General features: G+C 41.9%; 1 protein-coding gene across 5 annotated transcripts in view; it reads left to right on the forward strand.

The window, feature by feature from the left end:
• Nucleotides 1–27550, forward strand: part of FUT10 (fucosyltransferase 10) — a 164206-nt gene that overhangs the window by 13793 nt on the left and 122863 nt on the right. The window lies entirely within an intron of this gene.

Raw genomic sequence — 27550 nt, forward strand, 5'->3', positions numbered from 1 at the left:
GGCTTTTGAGAGGTGGGACTGAACCTGCGATATGAAGCACAGTGTTCTGCTGGACAACAACTTAAATAAAGCAGAAAATGGGTTCAGTAGGAATCAGGTGGTATATATGCCCCACAGTTGGTCAGGGCTACAGAGCAATGGGCACTAGTGCCCTGGTATAGGTAAGGAGTCAGGGAAATTCCAGGTACTTAAAAATCCAGATATAATTGAGTCCAGATCCTTCCCAAGGGCCTGCTGATGTCCCCAGCCACTTGCTTTCCACCTCTTCTCTTAAAAGGGAATCAGCACAAGTTTGAGGAGTGAGGGCTGTTTGTTTAGGGCCAGGCTGGCTGCTAATTGGTCCTGAGGGAGAACAACCAGCTGAGTAGTGTCAAATGCTAATTTTGAACATCATTTGATTGTAGGTCCCACTGAAAGTGTGATGTAATATATGGAATTGTATCACAGTAACTTTCTAAAATCTAAAGAATTGTGAATTCTGAAACACGTAAAGCTCTGAGAGTTTGTGTAAGGGATTATGATCCTCTAGTTGGTTTTGAGATGGAGCAAAACTAAATATGTGAGTTTAATTTCCCAAATTTTAACAGAAGCCCCTAGAAATATGTCAGTTATACACACAAAAGTATAGATAATATGATGGGTATGATGTACCTACTACTTGGCTTAGGAAATAAAATATTACAAGCAAAATTGAAACCCTCTGTGAGTCCCTCCCTGACCCCAGCCCGTTGCCTTCCCTCCTACCCCAGAGGGAATCCATCTGAAGAAGACCCCTGAAGTTGGCAAGTGTGTGCGTGTATAAGTAGGGCTTTGCCTTTCTCCTTTTTAGTTTGATGAGCCCCATTTGTTTATTTTTTCTTTTGTTTCCCTTGCCTAAAGAGACATATTCAAAAAGATGCCACTCAGACCAATGTCGAAGAGCGAATTGCCTATGTTTTCTTCTAGGAGTTTTATGGCTTCAGGTCTTAGATTCAAGTCTTTAATCCATTTTGAGTTAATTTTTGTCTATGGTGTCAGATAATGGTCTACTTTCATTCTTTTGCATGTGACCGTCCACTTTTCCCGGCACCATTTATTGAAGAGACTTTCCTCTCTCCATGGTATGTTCTTGGCTCCTTTGTTGAAGATTAGCTGTCCATGGATGTGTGGACATTACGTATTTTTAAAGAATGTCTCCCAGAGTTTTATGACCTGCTCCAGTCTAGAGGGATTGTTCTCTTTGCCTGTTGCACAGACACCGTCCTGCCTCCCCATCACTCTGGGCATTCCCTGTGCCTCACTCTTGTGTTGAATTTCCCATTTCTGTTATTTTTTATTTTATTTTATTTTGAGGAAGATTAACCCTGAGCGAACTGCTGCCAGTCCTTCTCTTTTGGCTGAGGAAGACTGGCCCTGAGCTAACATTCATGCCCATCTTCCTCTACTTTATACATGGGATGCCTGCCACAACATGGCTTGCCAAGCGGTGCCATGTCGGCACCAGGGATCCGAACCGGAGAATCCCAGACGGCTAAAGCGGAACGTGCAAACTTAACCACTATGCCACCGGGCCGGCCCCTCCCATTTCTGTTATGCATTGTTTTCCTTTCTTGGTTTGTGTCTTTATTTGGTGTGTTCTGAGAAAGGTTCATGGAAGGTAAGTTTCTTAAAGACTTTGTATGTGTGAAAATGTGTTCATTTCACCTTTCTCATTGATGGTTTGGCTCAGCATAGAGTTATCTATCTAATTATCTAGGCTGGAAATTCTTTTCTTTCTGAATTTTTGAGGTATTTTTCCCACTGTCTTCTAGCTTCCACTCTTACTGCTGAGGAATCCAAAGCTACTTTGATTCCCCATCCTTTCTGTGTAGTGTGCTTTTTTTCCCTCTCTTTCTTCTTTGGAGAAGTACAGAACCTTCTTTTTTCACCAGTTTGGAAATTCAGAAATGATGGCTTTGGCGTGGATCTGTTTCCTTCCACTGAGGCAGGCACTCAAATATCTGGTTACTGGGAAGTTTACAAAGCAGCGTTTAGCTTAGTGACTTTTCCAGGACTCACAGATCTGCAGATGAAACACTTCATTTACGGGTATGGTGAGTGAGACTCGATTCTTCTCTCAGGGATGGATTTGACTCCAGCCAGATTCCCAGGAGACTGATGTGTCAACCAGAATGCTTCTGGTTTGATTCTCAGATCTCAAATCTTGTCACTCTTCATTCAGCTCCTAAAACCATCAGTGATTCTCACTCAGAACTGTATACGCCATTGTTATTATCCTGGCATTCAACACTGTGTAACCTGACTGTGACCTGCCTTCTAAACTTAAGCCCTCTGATGCTTCTAACTTCTCACCATTGTTCTTTCAGTTTCTATGTCCCAGAGCATCCTTTTTATATTTGTCCTGTCAAAATAATTTACTGAATTCCTACTATTTGTTTGGCAATGTGGATGAATAATATAGTTTCTGATGTCAAAGATTATTGTCTTGAGACACAGATATTACCCAACTGTAATGCAGGGCTAAAGTGCATATATACTGTAAGAGAGATGTCAACAAATCTTGAGGGATTTCAAAGACGAGAGAGAGCACATACACTTGGAGGGATCAGGAAAGGCTTCATAAGACCTCCTTCATAAAATAGGAGAAATTTGAAGTGGCCCTTGAAGGATAATGGAGTCGGATTATATTGGGATTGGAGGACATTTCAGTGTGAAGAACAGCATGAATGGGGACATGGAGGTAGAAAATTATGGGTAATATCTGAGGCACAGCAAAGACGTTAGTTGGCTATAGCACAATTTTATATAAGAGACAGGTAAAGATTGAGGGATATATTGGGTCCAGGGCATGGAGAACCTTGAATATCGGCTTAAGATTTTGCATCATGTTAGAAGATGTTGTCAGGGAGCCACTGAAAGTTGAATGGCTTTTTAAAAACCAACTCAAATTAACACCTATGAACCATTCCTGATTCCCCTCCATCAGATGTAGCCTCTGTTCTCTAAATGTCCACAGACATTTTATATCTCTTTTGTGTCATTTACTTGAGCATCTACTGTATGCCAGGCATAATGCCAATCATGAGGAATAAATAAGACAGATAAGGTAACTGGGCCATTTAGCTTTGTCCTGTATGATCTTCTCTTCTCAAGGAGAGTATAAAGTTCTCAATTCATCTTTGTACCTCCCCCACCCCCTCCATCAGCACAGTGCCTTGTACATATTAGGAGCTCAGGAAATATTCATAGAGACTTGGAGCCATAAAGGACCTTAAGAGTCTAACCTTCTCTCCATAAAGGTGAGAAGGCCGAGGCTCAGGAAGGTTAGAGATGTGCCAAGATTACATTGCGCTTAGCAGCAGAGTTGGGCCGAGAGCCAAGGTACCCTCACCCCTGATCCAGTGCTGTCTCGCCTGTACCACATTTGAGTGTACACTCATGAGTATGATTAAACCTGGATGTTTGGGTTTTGGGATTGCTGAAGGTATATGGTTTTTAACAAACTGAATCAGAAATTCAGTTCATTAATAAGGTCTGTTGAGCAGAAAAGAAAGAAGACAGCACGCTTTTCTGTCTGAGGGTTCCAAATCCTAATTAAGTAGGTCATTTACAACTGCAGACGGGACTCTGGTGTAGCAGGATCGAAAAAGAAACAGCAGGAAAAATGATTCAAGTATCAAAAGCTGACCTAATTAAGGGAAATGGAAACTCAAAGGATTATGTGACCTCAAAGCTTTTGTAAAGCAGAATATTTTTCATTCTGTTTGTTACCTTTGTGGCCTACTTTTTCTGCTTTCTAGAGATGATTCATTTACTTAGTATAAACACATTTCTGGAGGTAATAGTTCAGGACTTTTACCAGTGAAATACAGTGAATCTTGTGTCTGGTTTGAGCCATTTGAGAAATGCAAGGATTTAGCTACATTAACAGTTCTCTGAAACAAAAAGCAAGGAGTCACAAGTGAATGAATAATCTTTTTTAACCAACAGTCCATAGAGTTACGGAACTTAGTCTTAGAAACTGTCAGTGTAGTGATTTAAAAACACAACAGTGCATATTTAAGCAGCTCTCTCTTTTTTTTTTTAAAGTGTGCTTTTTTGGTGAGGAAGATTGGCCCTGAGCTGACATCTGTTGCCAATCCTCCTCTTTTTTTTTTTTCTCCCCAAAGCCCCAGTACATAGTTGTGTATCCTAGTTTTATGTCCTTCTAGTTTTTCTGTGTGGGATGCTGCCACAGCACGGCTTGATGAGCAGTGTGTAGGTCTGCGTCCAGGATCCAAACTGGCCAACCCCGGGCTGCCAAAGTGGGGCACTTGTACTTAACCACTATGCCACCAGGCTGGCCTCTGAGCAGTTCTCTTGAAAGGTGTCTCTCATGAAGGAGGATTGGAGTGCCCTTGATGGGAATGAAGCTGCAGTAGGGAGCAGCTTATGCATTAGGTGAGCTTTTAAATAGAATTGTTAGTAAATATAGGTGTATGGAAAGCAAAAAAAAAAGTAGGCTACTGAAATACTTCACTTCCTCAGGAATATGAGTATTAACACACTTGATGAAGTCTGGAGGTTGTGAAGAGGAAGGACATGGGGTTGGTCATCCTCAGCGGAGACCTGCAATCCAGCTCTCTAGGACTGGGTCCTGAGGAATTGGTGGGAGGCCTAGTGCCTCCACCCCCAGCCACAGGCTCCTTGTTCCCTCACTCATGGTTTTCAAAACCCTTTCTTGAATTTGATTTCATTTCTTTTCAAAACAGCCTCACATGATGCAGTCTATACAGAAGGTGAAATATAGTGACGTACATCTGAAATTTATATAATGTTATAAACCAATGTGACGTCAATTTTTTTAAAAAAACAGTCCCAAAGGTAGGAATTTTATCTATTTTAGTGAAGAGGAAACTAAAGCACAGAATTAAAGGGCTTGTCCTAGGTCACTTATGTGGGTGGTAGGAACCAGGACTTTCTCCTAGTGGAAAATTATGAGGCAGTACAGTCCGAATTATATTTCTGACCTTGGAGAAGACATGGAGTAAAGGAATAATCAGAAATGGGTAGTATCATTCAGGAAACTTTCTTGAAGGATAAAAGGAAAGTTTTTAGAAAAGAAGATGTGGATACGAGAGGAGAGTATGGAGAGATTCAGACATGAGGATATCATGAGCACAGCAACTGAAATCAGCATAGTAAACGCCGGCCTCACACGGTAGTGAACAGGCTGTTCTGGTTTTCAAAAGGCCTCCTGAGTGTATGTGTCTCTTTCTACACCATCTATGGATTACCATTCTCAGAGAGTTGTAATGAAATACATTTGGAACGAACGAAAGCAAACACAGTAGACACTTCCTTTGTTTCAGGGGCCACTTTGGGATTTCTTAGGCTCGGTGTGGTCATGTATAATTGAAAAGAGAGGGATGTAGGGGTGTAGCCACCCCTGACACAGGAAGGGTTAATAATCACTGGAAAAAGCTTGCCAACAAACTGTGACTCGGAGGTGAGAAGGCCGGTTAGCCAATGACAGGTAAGACCTCCAGGGGGAGGCAACCTAAGACAGGCATCGGCCGCCCGGGGCATAGATGGAGACACGATATCAATATCGGGAGCAGGAGGGACCGTTGCCTAAGAGACCTTGCCTGCTCTGAGATAAAAATATACGAGCACAGCAATAACATGATAATATCAAAACAGAGGCCCAGGAAGGGCTCCTTGAGAAATCACTAAGAATTCTTGGCATTCACTAATTATTTCATCCAGAACACCTGTGTATGTCTAACAGCTGTAAGCTATGAATATATTGAAACGCTGGTTACAGTAAACTCAGAGTGGCCATCAGCCCTCTCCGCATCTATCCTGATGTGTACATTGGATTGCGACACCGACAAGGGGCGGGAGCCCAGCTGTTTGGACAGGGCCTCTCAGGGGTCAGTACCATGATGGAATCCTCATTCTTCAATGTCTGGTCCCTTTTTTCAGTTCACCAAGCATTAGTCAGGCTTTAACAACTGAAGATGTCAATCTAAATAGGAGATTCATGCTGATAGCAAGTGTGCTGTCTTCACAGTAACAGGAGTGCTGCTGCTCCTTATTCAGGGTACCTCCTCCCAAAGATTGTTAGCCAGAAAATGGAATGAGAATGACAAGGTTGGTTAGTGAGCTCGGAATAACAGTAAACATTTTGATGGTCTTGAAGGGTAGAGGAGATAACTTGATTATCTTCCTCTGTCCCTAACAGATTGGCAGTAGCAATGATCACTGTCGTTATTGGTACCTGCTCTGTGCCAGGCACCTGAGAGGCACTCTCCATGTGTTCTCTTATTTAAAATCACTGTAACGCTGTGTATTACCCAAGGCATTCTTACCACTTTAGACATGAGGAAACAGGCTCAGAGGATGTAAGTGACTTGCCCAAGGTCTCATGGATGGTAAGTGCCTGAGCCTGTACCCAAACCTCGATACCAGATTCTACAACTCGTTCTCTGTTTATTAATATTTTAGCACACCGTCTACACTAGATGCCATAAGCATGCACACCAGATCCAGTGTCTTTCTCCTTTAGAAATGCTGAACAGTGGATCCTGTGACCATTCGTCTCTGCATCTTCCTGGTTTCATGCAAGCATTTACTCTCGTTTACTCATTCCCTTTTAGACATTTCATTTGTTCATTCGTTCATTCATGCCCTATATGATGAAAAGCATGATATATGGAATGAGATGAACACACTTTATTTATTTATGTTTCTCATTGTCCCTTTAAAATCTTATTCAAGGGGTTAATTTTCACCATCCCTTAACTGACAACTCTGACAGGTCTCCAGCTTTTGTGCTCAGTCTTAGGGAATTGACAATTTTATGGCCACTTTAAGTTGCGAATACCCTGTCAAAGTTAGTAAGTGGAATATTCGGTCTCATGTAGAATCCTAACTCTGAACGTGCCTCGTGTTGTAGTTTTTTGCATTCCCCAGCTTGGACCACTTTCCTGCTGCAAGCCTGCGGTGGGAAGGGGCCTGTGGTCTTTCTGCTCTCTATGCCCTCCTTGCTCCCCTTCTCCCACCTTCACCAGCTGCTCTTTGGAGCCTGTCAGAGTTGCAGTGGGGAGAGTGAGGAGAATTAAGGAGATAGGGCTTTTCTTACTGGGCTGTGTGGCTTCATGTCCTCACAGCCTGGCACATGGATAGAGCTGGTGTCCTTGAGTGGGCCTGGCAGATGATTAAAGTGTACTTTTTCCATTCTGGGGCATTTTCATGGCATATGGAGTTTCCCTGATGGTCTTCTGGCTTTTACACTTTCCCTTCCTAGGAGGCTGCATCTCTGCTCTGGGTAGTCACATGGGATGGCTCCCAGCTCCTGGCACCCTGCAGAACACATCCAACTTCATCCTTCTGAAGTCTCCTTGTCCCTCCTAGGGCTCTATTAGGAGGACCCAAACTCCCACCTGCTCACATCTGTCTGTTGGAAGCACTCACCCACGTCTTGCCTTGACCAGCTTTGGGACTGCAGGCAGATCACAGCACAGCAGCCCTCCTGTCATACAGGCAGCTCACCGTGCCCTCACCCTCTAGATTTTCCTGGTGAGATGGGTTGGGGGAGTCGGACCCTGGCCCACAGTCCTCCTGAACTTCCTCAGACATGAGGTGGGCACTAGTCCTCTGTGTCTCTAAATTGCAAGAACATATTTCAGAGTTCTCTAGGTTGCCCCTTTGAAGCAGGAGATTTAGAACAGAGCAACAGCCTTCACCATAGAAACTCTTCAAGTCTTCTCCCAGGCTCTTCTCTCACCTTTCTATCTTCTTGACCCTGTTGAAGAATCCAAGTGTCATAGAATAGGTTCTCCTTCATTCCCTCTGTAAATCCTGAAAATGGGGACAGGTGTGGATTTCTGTCTCATGATTGCTTTGAATCTTGATGTGTATCCTATCGGTTGCATCCCAATGTTCAGTTATTTGGTGACTCTGTGGAGAGTTACCATTTGCCAGGCCCCTGGCCACCTGCTGGAGAAGCATAGGAAACCAACAAGTTGTCCCCTTAACATGATTCTATCACAGTTGATGTATGTGTTGACACCCTTGATAGATTTCCTTGTACGGCCATCCCTGGTCGTCTTGATTGTGTTGAGCATCTCCTGAGACTCATGAGTGACATATCTGTGAACCATTCTCAGAGGGTAGAGAGTTCTGGTGATCTCATCCATTTCCTGTTGATTCTTACTAGTTTTTCTCTCGAGAGGCTGACTTTATCTCAGGCCCTGTGCATTGAATGCAGATAGTAGGTAATTGCTAACAACATGCTGGATTAAGACTTACTTGGGAGATGGCAAAGAAATGGACTTCACTGGACTCTTGGAGCAGTAACAAAGTTGAACATGAAAAAGAAACTCATAACTGAGTGATAGATTGTACAGTATATACAATATATGTATATATATGTAGAGGTGTATGTATCTCTGTCTATGTGTATATAGCTTTGCTATAATCAAACCCTTATTATAAAGATACATTTCATTTTTATTTAAACAAATAGTTGTTTGTACCATACTTTACAGGAGGTAAACCCAGTTGCAGAGCTCTGTTCAGATTTCCCCAGTGACTTTACATCTCATTAAAATTCCAAATCCTTTCCATGGCCCAGCAGAATGCCTGCCCTGCTAGGCTCACTTCTTCGGGTTCGTGTCTTACCATCGTTCACCCTTGCTCACTCCTCTCTACACTGGGCTGCTTGGGTCTCTGAAACAGTGAAAGCCTTTCCAGCCTCAGAACCTTGCACTTGCTCTTCCACCTGGGATGCTCTTCCCTCACTTATTCCTTCACACCAGTCAGATCTCTGCCTACGTGATGTTTTCTGAGAAAGGCCTCTTTCCTCATCTTCTTTCTCCAATAGTGTTCCCCTCCCACACCACTCTCTGATGGCGTAAACCCTCGCCTGGCTTTACTTTCTTTTCATAGCACTAATTACCCTGCTGAAGTTCTCTTACTCATTTTTGGGCCAGTTATCAAGTGTCTCCCCATGTTGGAATCTAAGTATGAAAGAGCGGGGACTTTGTTTTGTTCACTGCTGTGGTCCCACTGCTTAGAACAGTGCCAGGCACACAGCAGGCGTCAGTAAACATTGTTGAATGAATGAGCGAATAAGTGAAACTGGCCTGATCCTCACATAGTCGGGGAGGAACTGAAAACACTGGTGTTATTATCTTCATTGGGTCTTGAGATGTTATAAAACGTACCCAAGTTGTGCTTGACACTCTTCTTGAATGAGTTCAGTAGACCCTATGATTAAAACTCTGTTTTATTTAAATTACATTGTATCAAATTTATTCGTGTACATAGTTGAATTAAACACTCCGGTACGAGGCTTATTTCAAAGAAACAGCAGAATCTGCCTTCATTTTCCAGATCTTAGAAGCAATCACTTTTAGCTGATTTAGCTCTCTCTTTTCTTAATGACACTTATATTGTTACTTCCTAATTTTGTAATTTGTAGTTTTAGGCATTATCCGTTGACTTCCCAAGAAGGAGCAGAAGGACTTCAGCTAGGTGGTTATTCAGCCTTTACGTTATTATGACTCACATAATTGCAGTTCACAGCTCAGCTATGGAGTATGGCTACCTTCCAGGGCACTATTTCTAGGGGTTTTCTCTTGGGCTGGTCGGATTTCCCAGAGAGGATTCTTTCGGTTCTACACCTGCAGGGTGTAACAGGGATGCTAACCTTCTGGGAGCTCAGTGGGGAAGAAGAAGACTGAGATTCTTAATACTCAGATTGTAAACTATCGCTTATTTCTCTTTTCAGTGTGATACCCCTGACCTTAGCTAGACCTTATACCCCCAGCCCAGAGACCCTTTCTTTTGACCTCCAAAGAGTGAAAACCTCTAGGACTCCATCACGGTGGGGAAGGGACAGTTGCTCTATTCCACAGAATAAAGGGATCTGGGTTTTTAACTGTCTCTTAAGCTGACTTTTAAGCAATCCTTTGCATTTAGTCCCATCTTCACCTCTTCTTTTGGATGTATCTGATGCTGTCAAATTCTTGAACGTTTTGGGGGGCTTGTGGGTAAATTAGGTTGCTCACTGGCCTTCTGCAGTGCAGACTTTAGATTCATCCTTCTCGAGTCTAAGTCAGCGACTCTCATCACTCTCCTTTCCACATGATTGCTATTTATCTCTTTGTCTCTTTGGGTTTATGCCCTAAAAAGATATCTCTTGACTATTACTGACTAGTTAATCCACCATCTTTAACTCCAAACTTAGATTTATTCATTGATTTGCTTGACAGAGAAAAGAGCTGAGAGTATGAATTGACTCTTTAAGTCTTGCCAAAGGATGAAGAAAATTTGCTCTGGCCACCCACCGCCAGGCACACGCCAGGCGCTGAGCTGCAGAAAGTCAGCATGGCCACCTGGGGGACAGTTGTGTTGTAACCTCTATCATGTCAGTTGGATATGACTGATTATCACTTTAAATAGATAAGAGCTGGCAGCCAAGGTCAATAACACGAGCACATGGCTGTCATGAGAACAGAGGCATTCAGTCTTACTGTAAATGCCCAGCGTGCAAGTGTCAAGGTCCCTGGTTGGAAAGTGAAAAAACCAAAACTTTGGCACTTTTAATGGGAGTTGTGATAATTTTGTTGATCATCCGTGTAATATCAAGTGTGGGTCATTCTTTCAACTTGTGTTAAATTCATTTCTGTTTCTAGAAAGTTTCTACAAGTAATGCTAGTAACGGAGAACTGAACCAAAATTCTCTGCCACTTCAATTTCTAAAACTTGAGTTTTAGAACTTACTTATGTTGCTGTAGATGAGTGGTTCCAAAACCTAACTCATCCTAAGATCATAGATAAATGAACAAACAAAACCCTGATTCCCTGGGCCCTCCCCAGACTACCTCATAATCTCTTGTGTTGAAGGCTCATAATCTGTCAGCTGTGTGCCAGCTGGTCCATGTGGAAGATTGGCTTGAGAGGCATTTTGCAAGGCTTTTAGAAGGTGTGGAAGAGTTGGCTAGAGATTTGCAAACAAAACAAAGCAAACTTTCAAGAAAGGACATGTAACCATAATGCACTGGTTTGGCACAACCGTAAGTAATGTTTATACTTGTAATAATGAAAGCACTGGATATACACTTAATCAAAAATGGATGAGGAGGGAAGACAAATGTGTAGGGGAAAGGGGTGTTCTAGGAGAGTTAAATCTGCTTTTTCCATAGCAGCAAGAGGATGGGTATTATCTAAAACTGAAAAATCATGACATAGCACATTAAACCTATTATTTAGATATTTTTGAACTGTAAATGCAGAAGAAACACTGGAAAGAATTGGACTGGTGACTTCTGGCATGTGGAAACAGGGAGTGGGCGTGGGGCAGGACACCACGCTTTCACTTTGAAAGCTATATGTAGGTATTAATTTGATACAAATAAAAATTTAGAGACTGGCCCAGTGTTGTAGTGGTTAAGTTGGTGCACTCTGCTTCAGTGGCCCAGCGTTCATGGGTTCGGATCCTGGGTGTGGACCTAGACACCGCTCATCAAGCCATGCTGTGGTGGCATCCTCCATACAAAATAGAGGAAGACTGGCACAGCTGTTACTCAGGGATAATTTTTCTCGAGCAAAAAGAGGAAGATTGGCAACAGATGTTAGCTCAGAGCCAATCTTCCTCACAAAAAAAAAAAAAAAAAATTAAGAAAGATTGGACTAGTCAAATACAAAGACAGTAAGAACAGTTATTAATAAATTATCCAATTCCTAGACTTTTTTGCTTTATTAAGATACCTTTTTGGAAGAGTGTTAATAATGCAAAGACATTAATATTTTTCCTAGCCAAAGTATTCATTTCCTTTCATGAAAGAATCGTGTAATAATATTACTTGATTTTCAGTCTTTCCAGCTAAAAAAAAATCAACTGAGTTTTGCCACAGTTAGTTTGGTACAAGGACAAAGGCTTTAGTGAGCCTTGTAACGTTTAGTTTTAAGTTATTCAGTCAGGACTAGGACTTCTCTTAGCCTTGTTTCTGACTCAGCCTCTCCTTTCCTTTTCAACCCTCTCTGTTTTTCGGTAGCATGTGATAATGTAGAGATGAAAAGAGGAGCAAAAGTGGCTGGAAATCTGAAAGCATTTCTCAGGTTAACCTTAACAATCTGAAAGAAGGCACAAAAAGTGACTAGTGCCAAGAGTCAGGCCCTTCCTTCTGGCTGGGTCAGGAGGCAGTGGGCAGGTTTCATTTCTGCAGTCTCAGCCATCTGGGCCAGTGGACATGCTGGCACCCATCCCATGCCTGGCAGATTCTCTGATACCCAGAAATCCTCCGAGACAAGCTGGCAGTTCCATTCGTCAGAGCAGACAACCACGTCTCTCACAGGCACCCCCCAAAAAAAACCATGCAGCGTTAATCGATGCCTTCTCTTTGCTCTTAAAGTTTTAAAAACAAACGAAACAAAAACAATGTAAACTGAGGAGTGAGTACAGCAGACCCTTTGTTTTCATAGATTTTACAGGCACAGTTTGATCTGCCCCATCTAGACAGTTCTAGGGCACAGATTCGAGTCTCCTGGCCTTTGAGAGATGGTGGCGCCAGGGAGAGTCATGTGCCTGCTGGACAAGAATAGCCATCAGCCGTGTCTCAACTGGCTTTGTGTTATATTCTTGTTGCATATGCTGGAAATCACTTCAATAGTGAAAAAACAACCTCTCTGAAGGAAGTAAATTACTAGTGCTGATAATGGAAATGAAGACAAAGCAAAGTGTTTTAAGAAACCATGGTTATTAGGCAGAAGATTGCTGTTTAAATAAAGAGTCGAACCTTGGACTAATTTATCGTTTGGATCTTGTGAAATAGTCCACATAAGTCCATTTTTTGAGGAAATGTGCTACGATATTTGTGTTTTGGGAGAATTTGGGAATGTCTCAGGATCAGCAAGAATGTCTCACTGATGTCAGGATCTGTTCTTCATTGTGAATACAACTAGCATCTAAGAGACATTTATTTTGTGTGCAGCCCTGAGCCGGGTGCTGGGGTTACCGTGGTAAACACACAGGATCTGCCCTCATGGAGCTTATGAAGTCTGTAAATAGGATGCTACCAAGTAGGAATGTGCATTTTGGCTTCAGACAGAGTGATCAGGGAGGCCTCTCCAAGGGCATAAGTTTTGAGGCTGAGAGTTGGAAGATAGGAGGAGACAGTCCTGTGACAATAGAAGGAATTAACTTCAGGTATAGGGAACAACTGATGGAAATGAGTGGGAAGGAGTTTGATGGCTGGAAGTCCAGAAAGAAGGTCACTGTGGCAGGAAGACCATGGGTGCTAAGGAAGATAGTGCGAGAGGAGATTCAAATGAGAGGCAGGGACCAAGTGATAAAGGGCTCCTGAAGAGGTTCCGATATAGTCTAAGTGCAAAGGGAAAAGATCAGAAGGTCTTAAGCAGGGGTGATGTGGTCTGATTTTCATTTTGTTCTCTCCTGATTTAAGTTTTGAAAGATCCCTGTGGCTTCTCCACGTAGAATGGATTGGAATGTGAAAGTGGAAGCAAGACACAGTTTCTACAAAATAAGTGGAAATGATGGTGCCCTGGATTAGGGTGGGAGGCAGTGCAGAAAGAAGTGGGTAGATTTGAGATGTGATTTGAAAGTAGAATTGATGTCTTGATTTCTTAGTGGTATCTATTTTCATCTATGCAGGTGTCCAAAGGGAAAAATGAACCGTGCATATTCATATAACTCGTTGGCCTCTCAGACACTTTGTTCAACCTCACGTTATCAATTTCCCACAATTGTGATGCATAAAAAATGTGAATGCAGCTATTCATTTCCTCCCTGACAGGTGAAAAAAAATATGTCAGTAAATTATTGATCACCAAATATTTTGCTTCCACAGGCACATAAATATTTAATCCTTAAGGTTATCGACATCTGCATATTTTACTTTCCTGAGTGCAGACATCTAAATTTGATATCCAAGTCACTGGTAACTCTATATTTCAGTTGGGTGTGAGGAGCAGAGATTAAAACCTAAGTGTGCAGTGGTAGTCCTATAATCCACTGCCAAAACCTTTAATGTCTAAAAGTGTAAATACAGATTCCTCAGACTCATTCATTTACTGATGACGCCATTGGCATTTAATCAGTAAATCTAGGAGAAAAAACAGCCAGTGTCATTTATATGGGTCATTCCCCCGACCCCTCTAAGAGTCGTTTGAATCACCTGGAAAAATTAAAAGAAAAATACACCATTTTGTTTCCCACTCCATACCAAATCAACGTCTCTGGAAATGAGGTCTGGGAATCTGTACTCTTTATCAGCCTTCCCAGGAAATAATGATGTCGCCAGTCTGTCGGAGAAGAGGGGAGTATTGGGAGCACCTCCTAGATGATCTCTTAGCTGGCTTCCACTACACTAATGTTTTATGACTTGATGTAAAATCTCTAAGTTCCATCATGGGAATTTGAGGATGTATCTTTAGTTTTATATCCTGTTGTTGCTTATATATTGCCTATGATTTATTGGATGCTTAGTCTTTGATAACAGAATAACCAATTATGACATTATGCCTTTGAGATAATAAAATCGCCTTTAAGACGTTTGCCTTGTGAGAAAGTTTCCAGAAATGTTTTATGTTGAAATTGGAAAACGGTTTGTAATTGAAAATGTGAATTTTGATGCTTCTTTCAAGGGAATTATGCAATTAGCATATTCTTTTAGCCACATAGGCAACAATTTACTCTTTCACGAGCACTTATTGGACCAAGACAGCATCTGGTGACGTCTGAAAGTGTCAGAAACAGGGGCCTCCACTTAGAATAAGATTCTTATTATTTAGCTGATGCTGAACAAAAGCGGGGGATCGAAACAAAAGCATAGGGATGAGATAGAAATCCTTCTCTACTGTCTCCACCCAGCAGTGCACAGACCCAGAGTGCGCATTCGCTGGGGGGGTTGCATGTGTTGCCATAAAACTGTAAAACAATTGAGGCTGAAGGGGGCTTCACGGTCATTTGACTTAACAGTCTGCCGCAGTGCATGTGTTCCTATATTCCTTTAAAACAGTCCCTTTAAGTTCCCCTATGATCAATGACTGTGAAACTCCTACTGTGAGAGACTCAAATCTGTGATACATGATTGGCTAGGGTGGCACGTGTTCTCTTTATTCTCAAGGCAAGGAAACTCTAGTTTTTGTTTTCTTGTGTGACATCAAGCAGTTTGCAAGCTTCCTGGTTGAGTTGTCCCATGGTTTGAAGGGAAGGCGAATGCTCGCTCTCTAATTTCCTAAGTTGCCCACTTTCAGCCTCTAAATTCAGTTTTCCAACACTCCTTGGTTGGGTCACCAGTGAATGGAGAGGAGTTGAAAGCATGGAGACGAAATGAGCTTTTTGTTTTTCATGGCAACCAAGGTACTTCTGTTTTGCTTATCCTCTGACGCTGATCCCCTTAGCCAGTGCTCTGTCTTCTTACTGACATTTGGTACCAGGAGAGCATTATGCTCATATAAGTAGCTGGTTTTCCCAGTTACAGTTAGCGTATGAAATGGTGGTTGGTAATGCTGGTGGTGGTGTGGAGGGTGGTGGTGAGTTTTGGCACATAGGAAGTGTTTGCTAGGCTTAAATATGAACTTGGTTATTTCTTTTCATTTTTCTTAGGATCAAGTGTTTTTCCTTGCTTCCTGCACTCATACCTCTTCTGCATTATTTACTGGTCAGCATTTTTGATGTTGTCTTCCCCTCCTCCTCAATTGCTGCATGTATTTTTGTTATGAATTATAGAAAGTACATATCTTCTTTGTAACATCTCATCATATGCTATTTTATATCACTTTATTTCTTGGAAGAAAAGTTTTTTTTACATTAGCCAGACTATTATTAAATACTCAGACTGATAGAAAGAACTTCTCTCTTCATGAACAAAGGCAGGTCTAATTTTATGCATTTCCACACTTAGCATTGAGATAATGGTAGCACCTTTTGGCAGAGAGAGGGTAGGGTGAGCCGTATCGTAACCAAACTATGTACCCCGAATTGCTTGAGAAGCTCTGTGATGTAATAGAAAGACCTGAGGTCTGAGAGTCAGTAAGAGCTGGGCTGAAATTCATCTCCACCACTTGTTAGATCTGTAAAATTAGCACCACTACTGAATCTCTTTAAGCTTCTTTCATGTGTAATATGAGGATAGTTCTGGTTTCTTTAAGGTTTTTGTGAAGTTTTAAGACAATTCATGTAAGGTACACAACATATTGCCTGGGGCATGGTAGATCCTGAATAAATAATGACAGAGTTATTAATGTAACCTGAGAGTTATGTAATGTTTATGTTCACAATATTCCTTTATTATCCTTTTAACATCCATGGGATCTGTGGTGATATCTCCTTTCTCGTTTCTTTATTTTTGAGGAAAATTAGCCCTGAGCTAACATCTACCACTAATCCTTCTCTTTTTGCTGAGGAAGACTGGCCCTGAGCTAACATTGGTGCCCATCTTCCTCTACTTTATATGTGGGACGCCTGCCACAGTGTGGCTTGATTTGTGGTGTGTAGATCTGTGCCTGGGATCCGAACCGACAAACCTTGTGCAGCCAAAGCAGAGTGCGCAGACTTAACAGATATGCCACTGGCCCATCCCCTCCTTTTTCATTTCTGATGTTAGTAGTTTGTGACCACTCTTTTTTTTTCTTAGCCTGGCTAGAGGCTTATTAATTTTATTTATATTTTCAAAGAACCAGCTTTGGCTTTCATTGATTTTTTTCTGTTGATTTCCTGTTTTCAAGATCATTGATTTCTACTCTGATTCTTTTTATATCTTTGCTTACTTTGGATTTAATTTGCTCTTCTTTTTATAGTTTCTGAAGGTAGAGACTTATGTTACTGATTTTAGATCTTTCTTCTTTCCTAAGATATGCATTCAATGCTATAAATTTACCTCTAAGCACTGCTTTCTCTGTATCCCACAAATTTTGATAAGTAGTGTTTTCATTTTCATTGGTTCAAAAATTTTTAAGTTTCTCTTAAGATTTCTTCCTTGACTTATGGGTTATTTAGAAGTGTGGTGTTTAATCTCCATATATTTTGGGATTTTCCAGTTATCTTTCTGATCTTGATTTCTAGTTTAACTCCATTGTGGTCTGAGAGCAGACATTGTATGATTTCTGTTCTTTTAAATTTGTTAAGGTGTGTTTTATGGCCAGAATGTGGTCTATCTTGATGAATGTTCCATGTGAGCTTGGGAAGAATGTGTATTCTGTTGTTGGATGAAGTACTGTATAGGTGTCAATTATATCCAGTTGATTGATGGTACTGTTGAGTTCAACTATGTCTTTACTGATTTTCTGCCTGCTGGATCTGTCCATTTCTGATAGAGGGGTGTTGAAGTCTCCAACTATAATAGTTGATTTGTCTATTTCTCCTTGCAGTTCTATCAATTTTTGCCTCACCATAGTTTGACAGTCTGATGATAGGTATCTACATGTTCAGGATTGTTAATCATGTTTATATTCAGATGAACTAATATAAAGTTAAACAGCAATGATAATAGGATTGTAATAGGTTTAAAAACTAAACTAATAGAGATAGTTTTTGGGGAAAGTAGATTTCTTTCCTTTTGAGTAAGTTACTGTCTTCCTTGCTGGTGCAAGGCATCCATCTGATTTGGCGAGAGAATAGGACTGTTACAGAAGCAAGGTTTGACATTTGTATTCAACTTTGACATTGATAATAGGATATTTCCTGTACGATAATAACAGCCTTCTAATGTCAGACTTTTGAGGGGATTTTCTAAATTTCTTTAGATCCTGCTTTAACATAACAGGAACTAAAGACTAGGGAACTCAGCTGATTGGTTCTGCTCTTGAGAAGACACTCTCTCCTGCTGTGACAGCTTGGTCACAAGCCTTGCTACTCCATCGTAGAAGGTAGGAGAGGAAGCCTCTTGCTCTCTATTCTCTAGTCCTAGGCATTGTTGGGAAGGGAACCAAGAGAGAGAAGAGGAGGAAGGTAGAGGCCCATGCTAGACCCAACTCCTGCCTTGGGGTCAGGTTTTGAAGGGGAGACTTTATAAATATCTTGATGTGTTGAGGAAGCCCAACGCAGGCAAATCTTAAGCTAAAATGTGGGGTCCAACTTAGTTAATTGGTCAGACTGGCATGGCCAGGCAGGGGGCTTCTTGTCTGCTCTCCAAGCTTCTGTGTTCTTGAGTTGGATGTCTGCTTAATGTGAAGGTGCAAAGTGTCCACAGCAAATGGAGGTGAACGCCTAGCCACGGTCTGGTAGGGTATATGGCAGAGACTTAGATACAAGGTGATTGTGTGCTCCAGTTTACCCAGGACAGCCCTGTTTTCACCTGCCGTCGCAGCATCCTCTCCAGGTAATGTTCTCTATTAGTCTTAAAAGTGTCCCAATTGTACCATAAATGACGTGGTTATCCTCAGAGAGGTATGCCCCCAGTGAGCACTGAGGGGGGTTGGGTCATCAACAGAGCATCCCCAGGCTCTGATAGGGCCCCTAAGTTGCACCAGGTGCCGACTTTAGCTGCAAAAGCAGCAGAATGTTCACTCCCAAGGTAAGAGAACTCAGAGGACACCACACAGGCTCCAGGACAACTTTTCCAATGGTACGCATGCTCATGGAGACGATGTAAAGAGGGAGGTAGAATCTGAGAAATCTGACAGACGGACATTTTCACCCAGAGAGACTTGAGGACTGTGTTAAGGTTTTGCATTAGATTGGATTGAATCTATTGGTTTTTCCTTTATACCCGGGGATGAGGATTCATCAGAAAAATTGGATTAGTTACACAGAAGATGCATTTCGTTCCCTCTGTAATATCTGAACTGCACTACGTGAGCAAATTTTGCAACCTGGTCGCTGAAGAATTAATTGCCTTTTCTTACAGCTCCTTTGCATCTTTGCTATGCTTTCTGTCCCACGCTCTCTCAAGCTGTTTAGACAAGATCGCTGTAAGCTCGTAGCTAGTGGTCAAAACTTTCAAAGAAATATTTAGCACCAAAATGAAATAGACACAGTCCCCATTTTTGACTACTTCACATTTTCCTTCTCATTCAATACTGTCCACAGATGCAGGCGGTAGTTCATGTGTGGTTGGAGTTCACCTTATATCTGCAGTCCCGTTAAGAAGTGGTCTTCAGGGCACAGTGTATCTAAAATTGGGGAATGCTTGGAGATAGTGTGGTTTTAAAAACACATTTTAATTGAGGTATAACTTTCATGAATTCCGCTAACCTTATGGCTTAAGATTATGATTAGCTTTATGAATCTGAGTTTCTATATAGTGTCTGTCTCAGACAACAGGATGAGTTAGGGAGTCACTGCTACTCCTTTCCCTCTTCATCTGCTTATAGGAAGCTAGAATGTGAGGGATTAATTCAGAATTTACAGAGTTGAACTTAATTTCATGAAACCCAATAAAGTGAATGTTATGGGCTCTCTAAAATGTTCTACATGGTGAGAGGGGGACCAGTCTGAACTCGGGCTCCAACACCATGTGTAGCCCGTGGTCCCACCTTTTTCCCCTTCTTCTCCTGCCAACTTAAACCAATCTAAGCTCCCCTGAGTGGAGGGAGACCACATCATCAGTGTCCACTGGAGGGACAAAGGTCATGTTAGCAAATATATGTATACAAGTCTTTGCCTTAGACAGAAAACCCCCCGTCTACTCATCTTCTTATCACCTTCTCTCTTCTCCCTTTACAGTCTTATTCTCCAAGAAAGATATCAGAGCCATCTCCATCTTCTCATTGCCCCTGTCACCGCCACTGCCCACCCCGCTGCCAACTTACTTCTCAACTCTCTGCTCTGGCCCCATCCCTCCACTGAAACAGCTCTTGTTAAATTAACAGTGACGTCCCTGCGGCCAAATCCTCCACATTGCTAAGTAAGATGAAGGCCTTTTCTAGTCCTCATCCTGTTTGACTTCTCAGCAACCTTTGACGTTGTTAACTATGTCTTCCTTCCTGAAATATCCTCTGTTCTTTGCCTCTCCAGCCCAGCATTTCTGGCTTTTCTCCTCCTTTGTCTGCCCTTGCAAAGCCGACCCTTCTCTAGGTGGCCATTAAATGTTGGAGTCCATCAAGACTCGATCCATGGACTTCTCTGTTTCTCACTCTGGACTCTCTCTCTGGGCTGGTGGTTCCCAATCCCATCAGCCTGAAGGCTTGCTTCTTATAACAATATGTAATTAAAAAAACATAGACTGCCCTATCTGTAATCTAAAGGAAAATAATTTATATTTAGTATTTCAGTATGTGCGTGCTTGGCCATATGGAAGGCATAATGAAGTAGCCAAATGCTGTGCCTCTGTGTGGAATCGTTGATTGTGAATGTGAGTATTCTTTATGCAGAGTCTGCATTGTAGACGGATAGAGGAATGTTTCACTGGCACTCGGTTACCATGAACAGTGATGCGATTTTCCAAAATAGTGAGTAGCTCTGGGTAAATACTAAACAACAGTGCACTTTTCCCTTAAGTGACATGGTTCTTACATTCTTGGAAATTCAGTGTAAATTGAAACTAGGCAAGAAATACAAGCCTTACTGTTTATATGGAAGATGAAGTTAGATTCCAGGGTCAGATAATTAAAAACAGGTTTTTAAGTTTCATGATGTGTGGGACATGGGGCATTGCTGCTCTGTGAGCTGTGCTGTGCCTTGGAAGGTGTCTAGCATCCCTGGACCTCCCATTGCCCCTCCCATTGAATGGCAGTAGTAATCCCACATCACTGTAAGACACTTGTCCCCATCTCCCCACCTCTGGAAAATTCCAAATGTCCCCTTAGCGGTCCTACCCAGTAGTTGAGAACTACTTCCCTGGGCAGTCTCCTCCATGGCTGGGGCTGCAGCCCATTTGCAGACAACACACGCACTTATATCTCCACTCCAGACCGCTCTTCCGAGCTCCATATCCAAATAACCTATTGTCTGCTTGGTATCCAATTTATGGATCACAAAGTCACCTCCAAACCCTGGCTGCAGTATCTGTACGTTTCTACGGGTCAGGTAACTAGGTGGCATCCTTGGAGCCTTCCTCCCCTTTACCCTCCATGGGTATCCACTCCATCAAAAAATACTTTGATTATATTTCCTAAGTACTGAAAATACTTTCTAAGTGGTTTTTCGGAGCTCCTCACTCTCCCAGGCTCTACCGTAACATCTTTACTCTAAACTAACATAACCTCATACCTGGACCACCACAGTGGCCTCTGGCTCACCCAGCTCCACCCAGTCAGCCTCTTCTCTGGCCTTCCTTCTACTCTCCCTCTTCCTCTGGCTGCACTGATTTTCCTCTGGTCCCTCCTGGTTACCATGCTGCCTTCTACCACAGACCTTATAACACATGCTGCCTCTCCTCTGGAGTGTTCCTCCTCCCTCTTCATTCTGTTTATTCCACTCATCCTTCAATCTCAGGCTGTGTCACTACCTCCAGGAAGCCTTCCTTGACATCTCTGACAAAATCAAATCCCCTCTTATGGGCTCTTATTGCATTTCATAACACATGTCTGAGTTCTGGTGTTACATTTACTTTTTTTTTTTTTTTTGGTGAGGAAGATTTTCCCTGAGCTAACATCTGTGCCAGTCTTCCTCTATTTTGCATGTGGGATGCCGCCACAGCATAGCTTAGCTTGATGAGCAATATGTAGCTCCATGCCGGGAATCTGAACCCGTGAACCCTGGGCCACTGAAGTGGAGCGTGCAGACTTAACCACTACTCTACTGGGCTGGCCCCAGATTTACTTTTTTGATTAGTTGATTAATGCCTGCCTTTTCTACTGTACTGTACACTCCGTGAGAACAGCGGCATTTTCTGGTTTTGCTCACTATTATATCTTCAATACCTAGCATGGTGCCTGGCACACAGTAGGCCCTAAATAAATGCTGAGTGTTCCTGAAACCTGAAATGAGATTCCTGTGGCCAGAGAGTGACCTGTTCCATTTTTTGACAAGAGGGGGCAGCAGAGAGCTGCCAGAGAAGAGACCTCTGGTTTGTCTCTTAGGTTAGAAAATCCCGTTTTTCAGGCTGTTTAATCACGAGGGGGGAAAAGGAGGGAGAAATGTCAGAGTGGAAACTGAGAAGCAGAAGCACAGATTATCCAGAAGAAAAGTGGAGCCAGAGTGGGAACTTGTAGCTGGAGTTGGTAGAGGCGGCTGGAACGAGCTGGGCAGCAGTCTGTGCCCTGGCAGTTACTTGTCACAGGGCTTCCCTGAGGTTGGGAAGAATCCTGCCCCAGGGTATGGGAAAGCCAGGATGATGCAGACAGGGCGGTAAAGGAGGGGAGAAGCCAGTTTCTTCTTGCTGGCCACAGCTTTGTTTTGGAAGCTTGAGGCACAGAAGGGGTTGGTAGTTCTGTCCCCTGCATGGGGTATGGGACTGACAGTGGGGCTGTGGGACCCTGGGAAGAAGGGGAGAGAAGGAAACTAATATATGCTAAGTACCCTCTGTGTTACAGGCTCAAAATAGTCCTATAAGGTCAATATCTTCCTCGTTTGAAAGATGAGGGTGCTGTGGCTCTGAGGGTTACAATAATTTGCCCTAAGTCATGGTCATGTGGTAAACTGAGTTTTTAGGCCTAACTCTCTTGGCTAAAAAACTCATGTTCTTTCTCAGATACTCTAGAGACTTCTTACAGATCTTGGTATTGGCTGTTTCTTACTTGCTGTGCCTAAAGAGAAATATACCCTTTTAAATTATGTGCCATATTGGTAGATTCAGAATTTTTACCAGTTACTATTATCCCTGTTTACGGGCTTGTCGACTCTTGGGAAATTAAGTGTACCATAACTATAAAACATTGAAATTTAGCTGACAGTTTATAATCTCCGATTGCCAACAAGGCTCAGAATTTGAAATGTCCAAGTTCTAGATGGCATGTTTGTGAGGGTCAAAAATTGTAAGAATTGTCATCCTGATTTTATATTGAAGGATATGAACTAATTGTGAGGTTTTCTTGGTCAAAGTGTTAGTCAAGTGAATGCAGGAAGTAGGGTCGCTGCTCACACGTCATGAGCCAAAATTAGAATGACCTCAGAGCTGCTTACAGGATTTCTAGCCTTGAATATAACTACCAGAGAAGGAAAAGTCTTATGAAACCCTTAAGAGAGCACTTCTCAATAGAACACAATCCACAGTATTGGAGTGTTGACTCCATCGTAAGTTGAACACCGCGGTCGAAGCCCATCTCTTCGTGATTAGCAAAGCAAGGGTGGGACCTGAGGCCCAGGGCCTCAGGGGAGAGGAGTAACCACTCTGGGAACGGAAGACCACTGAAGTCAGGGCAGCACGGGGCTCTCTCCCTGTTATCTAATAGCAGAGGAAAAAATCTTGGAACTGGACGTGTGTCCAAGTTTTGGCAGGGAGAAATGTGTGATTTAATCAACTAGTAAGTAATGCTTAGGAAGAAAAGCCATTCTCATTGCAAAGAAAGAAGTGCGGTGAACAGCGAGTGTTTATTTGTGTTTGTTTTTTCTTCTTGGAAGGGGATGGAAGGTGGACCTATCGTCACTTACTGTCTCTATTTTCTCCTCCAGGAATTATTTAGATTATATCCTCTGTGTTGCCTTGTCTATATTTGTTAAATAATTTGGTTTAAGAGGATATTAATGACAACAGTGATGGCTTTCCTGTATGACACTTCATCACTTAGAAGAATACTTCAGATTGCCCACAGGTGGGAAAATGAGTTCCAGAATCAGTATCAGTCACTTGCTAGACTCACCTTGCGTTTTTTGAGCATCAAAAACGTGTCAACCTTCTCTCCGGCACTATATTTGATTTTGTAGTGTATACGCTCAAGGAATTGAGAAAATGGCAAACAAGTGGATTCTTCCCCCCAAATGAATAAACGGTCGTTTAGAACTCAGAACACAATTCCTCATAATCATGACACGTTCCAAAGGCAATCCCATCCACACCTTTTGAATCCATAGTGAAACGATACTCTAGAAATAATAGTCCAAGCCTGAATTCTGGGTGCTAGAAACAGGAGACTGACTACATGGAGACGATAGAAGATCCAGGACGAAGAGAGAATGTGACATTTGAAGATTGTTTTTAGTTGACAAAATATTAGGTGCGTTCCCACGAGGTGACACCAGAGGGCAGTATGTACAGTAAAACCTCATAGTTGGAACAGGCTGCTGAATTCTTACCATTTCCAATTAGGTTTTTTTTTTTAATGTTTAAATATCATCCCTTAATTCTTTTCATTCCACTACATAGATAAGAGGAAAAAGACATTGGAATTACATACCATGATAACAAAAAGTATCTTAAGAGGATGAAGAATTTTGTTAATTTTTATTAAATTAGCTCTTAATTAAAAAAAATCAAATAGAATTAAAAGGTTTTGTTTTGATTTTTTAAAAAGGCAGTTAGCATCCCCTCTCCTCGATACCTCTCTTTCCTGTAGTTTCTTCTGGAATTTATGTTCATATTTCCAAATAATACATGCATACTTGTATTTCTTGAGGCAAGTTGTTATTGATTTATTTTTAATGAATTTCCCCAGATGCATGTGTTTACTATCTCCCAGAATCTATGTAATACAGTCAAGTTTTATTATGTTAGAAATCATTGTTTACTATATGCTTGTTATAATTTTAGGTTTTCATCATGGCACTCTTCAGCCATCAACAACCATCGATCTTCTCTTGTTTGATTAACCCTCCTTCAAGCTCTGCCCCCTTCTAATTATTTTAACAATTTCTCAACATCATATCATCTCACCAGCATCGTTCACATTATTATGACTGTGAAACAGTGCTCAACATAGAGCTAGTGATTACATTTCCTTTTTGGATATTTTACTTATCTAGAGCTAATAATTGTCTTTTAAATATTGCCTAGTTTTTATTAATAATTTATCATTAATTTTATTTTAACAGTATTCCATCAGATATATCAAATGCCTATATATGTGTACAGAATTTTTATGTGTATAAAATAAAGACGTTTTAGGTCCGTAAATAAGATGTAAATAAGTGGTCTGACATATCAGACCTCCAGCCTCCGGGCTGGGAGTGTCTTGGTCACAGGCTGCGTGTAAGAGGCAGGGGACCTGGGATATTCTTGCTCTCTAGGTATCAGTTTTATTTCTCCCCCCAGGAACGTTTGTTCTGCAGCTCGCCTCCTGCTTTAACCTGGACTTGTTGCTCACTCATCCTGCTGCATATTCTCATTCTGGAGCCTCAGATATCCTGAGGGATTTCTTTTTTTTTGCTGCTTTATGATAAATGCCCTACTTCCCATCTGCTTTCTTGACTTACTCTCTTGAGTGGCTGCAGCCTGTTTTCTCGTTGTTCCCTCAGAAGAGTATAGAGAAGTTTGGGATCTGAGGCTGAACATCTTCTTCCTTCAGAATTTTGAAGGGTTTGCCCCTTTGTCTTCTAGAAGTCTGATGTCATTCTGATTCCTTTTCCTTTGTACATGAACTTTGTGACCAGTCAGTCACACAGGCCAGATTAATTTAGGGATGTTAGATTGCTGATTTTGGTTAGTGACAATCCGGCTTCGTGTCTTTGAAGAAAAGGTACCGTATATACTAACTGAAGAATACTGGTGTCTGGAATTGGGTTTCTCTTTAGAGCAGATTGTTACTCTTTGTATCTGACAGTGTTTTGCTTCCAATTACTTTGCAGATAACCAGTTTTCTGAAAACTCATGATTCATGACATGCCTCGCTGTGGGTCTTTTTCTTTCGGGGGCTTGTGTCATTCCATCTCTGAAAATTTATCTCATACTATTCATCGTGTCATCTTCTCTGATCGCTGTGTTTGAAACTACTAGTAAGTAGGTATTGGACCTCCTAGATTAATTTTCTATGTTTAAAATTTTTTCTCTTTTCTATCACTTGTCATTTTATTCTGTTTTCTAGGAGATTTCTGTTTTATTTTCTAACTCTTCTACTACACTTAAAAATTTTGTTATATTGCTTTTAATTTCATCTTTTTCTTTTACTATTTTTGTTTTGTAGGTGCAATAATGTAACATCTCTTTGATTAAATAAATGATAATACTTAAGAAAGTTATATCCTATATTTTCCATTTTTTGAGGATTTCATTTTTGTTTAATTCTCTCTAGTTTGTGTTAGAGGTTTATCTTACATTGTCTGATGAGATTTGTTGTTATTTTAGAGTCCAGCATTAAACCACTGACTGGAAACTTTGAGGGGGAGATGCTTAGAAGACCTGAGGACTTTCCAGGAGGCTGATGGAACCTGCCTTCCCCTTGGTGATGACTAAATGTCAGTGCAGTAGATGTGGAGCATTTCTCTGGAGCTGCTCAGTTTCTGGAGGGAAGTGTTTGAGTAACATAGACCTGGCTGTCAACATTCTGAGCTGGTGGGGCTGGATCTTGGGGCTTTACTTCCCTGTTTTCATCTAATGCTCTCATTTATAGCTCTGGATGCCACCCTGCCCTCTATTGTGCCCAATGCGACCAAGTGTGGACACTCTCATTTCAAAAATATCGAGAGAGTAGTCCTCCAGTCTCCTGGCTGAGAGTCCATTGGTCATAGGCTACGTGTAAGAGTGAGGGAACCTGAGAAGATATTACCGTTCCGTAGTTAGATTTTTTCGTTAATCCCAATCTTTTCATCCCTCATCCTTGCCTTCCGCAGTCCCTGTCTCTTCCCGGTCCTGTGTTTCCAGTGTCCCGGGCTCAGTCAGTTCCCTCCTCCTTCTCCAGGGCACCTTCCTCCATTGAGTCCGCCAGCTCCACATCTTTCAAAATGCATTTAAATCCCTCATCTGATTCAACCCTTTCTCCACTTCTTTGTCCTTGTAGGTTTGTATCTCTTTATGTGTGGTCATTTTAGTGGGCTTTGGGAGTGGGGAAGAGATGGACTATATTGAGCTAGGAGGTTAGGGAGGCTGAACATAATGAGCCAGGCTCTGAGCTCGCGCTGTCCTTATCGTGCATGTGTGCTTAGGTGTTGCTAAAGAAAAGATTATTCATGACACTTGCTAAAGATGGTGAGGAAGGCTTTATTCAGGGGAGGACTGTTGAGATAGGTGTAGGGACCAGGGCATGGGGTCTTGCAGTAGGGGGCAGAGATTGGGCTCAACTCCAAATACAGCATGGGCAAGTGGGAATTTATAGCCAGGGAGCGGGGCAGGGGTCAGTGGATGGAAATTCCTAAGAGGGAACATCACGGACGATGGGGTTCTGGCTAAACCGACCTAATAGGATTCCTGCTGAAGTCCAGCCAGGGTGATCAGTCTTTACCTGGGGGTGGAGTGGAGGGTGAGGAACACAATCAGATGTCAAGGGTGATAGGGGATGGAAGATTCTGGCGAAACTGACAGGATTCTCGCTAAAATTGGAAAATGCAGAGGCAAATATGGAAGCTCAGAAGTCATGGTCTATTTTAAGAAGAGCTTGGAGGAGTCTGATTGGAGTTTGGTCAAAGAGAGAATCTTTGTCAGTGTCCTAGTCAACTTTTGGGGATTTTTTTTTTGAATAGAGAAGGAAATAATGTATTGTTTGGGAATAAAAGAAGGAAGACTATAGCTAAATTAAGGAAGACTAGTTTGTTAGGTTTAATTAGTAGCTACAGAGCTTATGCCCTTTGAAGGAAAGATAGTTACTAAAT

Source organism: Equus quagga, chromosome 22 (genome assembly GCF_021613505.1).
Source record: "Equus quagga isolate Etosha38 chromosome 22, UCLA_HA_Equagga_1.0, whole genome shotgun sequence".
Lineage (NCBI taxonomy): Eukaryota > Metazoa > Chordata > Mammalia > Perissodactyla > Equidae > Equus > Equus quagga.